Genomic DNA, 2,500 nt, shown 5'->3' with positions numbered 1-2,500 from the left:
CACTCAAGTTCGGGTATCCCACAGGTACCCCAAGCTCGATTTGTGAGCAGCTCTTCTTTCCCGTTTAAGCCATCGAAAGAGGCTTTGTTCAAATTAAACTTCGCGTTACCCAACGATCAAAAGTTAGCTTAGCGACCCGGCCAGAGACTTCCACTCCGGGTGGGAGACAGTCCTTTGCTCCCATCAAAAATCACTTCCTTAAATTCACTTCCTTGAAATCCTACAGCAAAAGTCTTTCTTTAGTTTCACAGATGAACGACAACGAGTATTGAGAACTGCAGGGTACGAGGGTATTGATTTTTGATGGGAGCAAAGGACTGTCTCCCACCCGGAGTGGAAGTCTCTGGCCGGGTCGCTAAGCTAACTTTTGATCGTTGGGTAACGCGAAGTTTGATGGCTTAAACGGGAAAATTTTCAGAGATTGCCGACGTTTTATTCGGCCTCTGTGAAGATTCGACGCCAAGCAAAGACCACGGAAGGAACAATTAACTATCGTCCGTGCTCTACCCGGAATTTCGAGGCGACTGGAGCTGCTGGAGACAATTTACGGCCGTTTTCCTTCGGCGGATCGGATCGACTGCTTCGTGAGAGTACCCAACCTTGTTTAGTATGAGTATATATAGAGGGAGCAAACCGGTTCCTCAAAACTAACAGGAATGGCCGTAAATCGGCTCAAAGACCACACAGGAGGGAAAAAACACACTTTAAATCGTTACATTTTCATACGTCACAGAAACAATCGTTATTTTCCGCATACAAATCCTTATAAATATGCAAATCGCTCGAGTCATGTAACAATGCAAAGGTCATCATATAAAGAGCTGCTCATATATCGAGCTTGGGTTACCTGTGGGTATCCTCCCCGAGAAGAGACGGCTGGACGCGTGAGCGATCACAGGCGACCCAAACATAATTTGAATGCTCAGTCAGAAAAAATTCTAGTTCACAGCGAGGAAAATAAATAAAATAAACGCACTCTTACTTCACCTGGTATCCTTGTGTCGATTTGAGGTGTTCTGGGCTAGTTTTGAAATTTGCTCCCATCCTTCGTTCAAGGTCTTCGTTTTCAAGGTCTTTGTTTTCTAATGGGTGTTTTGTCTTCGGTCTTCGTTTTCGGGGGCTTCGTATTCGATACTACCTCTTGGGAAGCCCACCAAACTCCGTTCCCACGGTCACAATTCCACACAAGAATCAATTGACAAAGATTGAACTTTTATTTCAACACCACTCAGCGTTTCAACCGACCATCAACACAATAGCAAGCCTGCGAGCGACCTCAGGCGGTAGTTGCCGTTCACTGACTCGATCGCAAGAAAGCTTCCGAAAGACGCACGACTTGACGCTAAAGTGGCCACGGCTTCGACTGTTGGATAACAAACGGAGCCCCACTAGGATAGTGGACCGTAGTCTGTCAACAACAATTATTTTTCACCGTGGCCACTTTAGTATCGTCAAATGCATCTTTCGGAAGGAAGCTACCCACAATGTAGCCTGCGTCGCAGACGAAAATAAACCTCGGTAACCAGGGTTTGTTTACGTCTGTGACGCAGGCTAACCTGTGTGATGCAGTTCAGTTCTTGGTCATGGAGCTAGTTGTTGCTCACCATGTTTCATTAGTGTTCAGTTCACAAGTTTGTACCCTCCCTAGAGTTGGATCTATGTTTTGTACAGCTTCCACAAAATCATTTAGTTTTGATTTCCTTTCCACTTCTCTTTCTTCACAAAGCTGCGTGTGATACCACAATTTTGTGCTTAATCTAGCTCTGTTTGCATTTTGGAAACTTCCATAATTGGGTAGTACGTAATTCCCTTCGATCCACGGTTGCAGTTGCCATCCGGAATCCGGAAACCGGAAACCAGAATCCAGAATTTTCCATAAAAAGTGATAACTACAACACCTTATCCACTGGATAATTCAATTGGTGTTGCTAGTGTTTCATACATAGAGGATATTACATGGCCGCGCGGAGATCTCTTCGAGTGTTGAAGAATATTTCATGAGTGAGCGCAGCGAACGATTGAAGTACTAAATCATTTCACACTTTGCATCGGAAGGCGCGATTTTTATATGCAACCATTGCAACAGTGACGTTTTCACGTGTGAAGATAAAATGTTATTTTCAAGTGTGAAGATATCATGTATTTGCGCGAAAGCTCACTTGGTATTTCATTGGTGTTTTTTAATAAAATATCATATATCATATATTTCTTTATTTACCCTCGGATTTTAAAGTAGCTTGATGTAGCTAGTATCTCTAAGCATATAACCTCCTAACCATGATACACCACAGAAGACAGACCACAAAATCGGCAACTACATGTCCTCCTCTTTGCGACAAGTGTGTGGGTTCTTTTACGTCCCACAGGATTATGAACATTGAAGGGTTGTGAGACGGGGCCTACGGTTTCTCGTCCTTATCCGAGAAGACTAGAGAATCTAACCATTTGCAGATGTCATTACAAAGACAGCACTTTCTCTTCAGTTATGTAAAGACCCTGA

The sequence above is a fragment of the Montipora foliosa genome, chromosome 4 (genome assembly GCF_036669935.1).
Source record: "Montipora foliosa isolate CH-2021 chromosome 4, ASM3666993v2, whole genome shotgun sequence".
NCBI classification, from domain to species: domain Eukaryota; kingdom Metazoa; phylum Cnidaria; class Anthozoa; order Scleractinia; family Acroporidae; genus Montipora; species Montipora foliosa.
The sequence above is the reverse complement of the archived record's forward strand: the minus strand, read 5'-3'. Positions refer to the sequence as shown.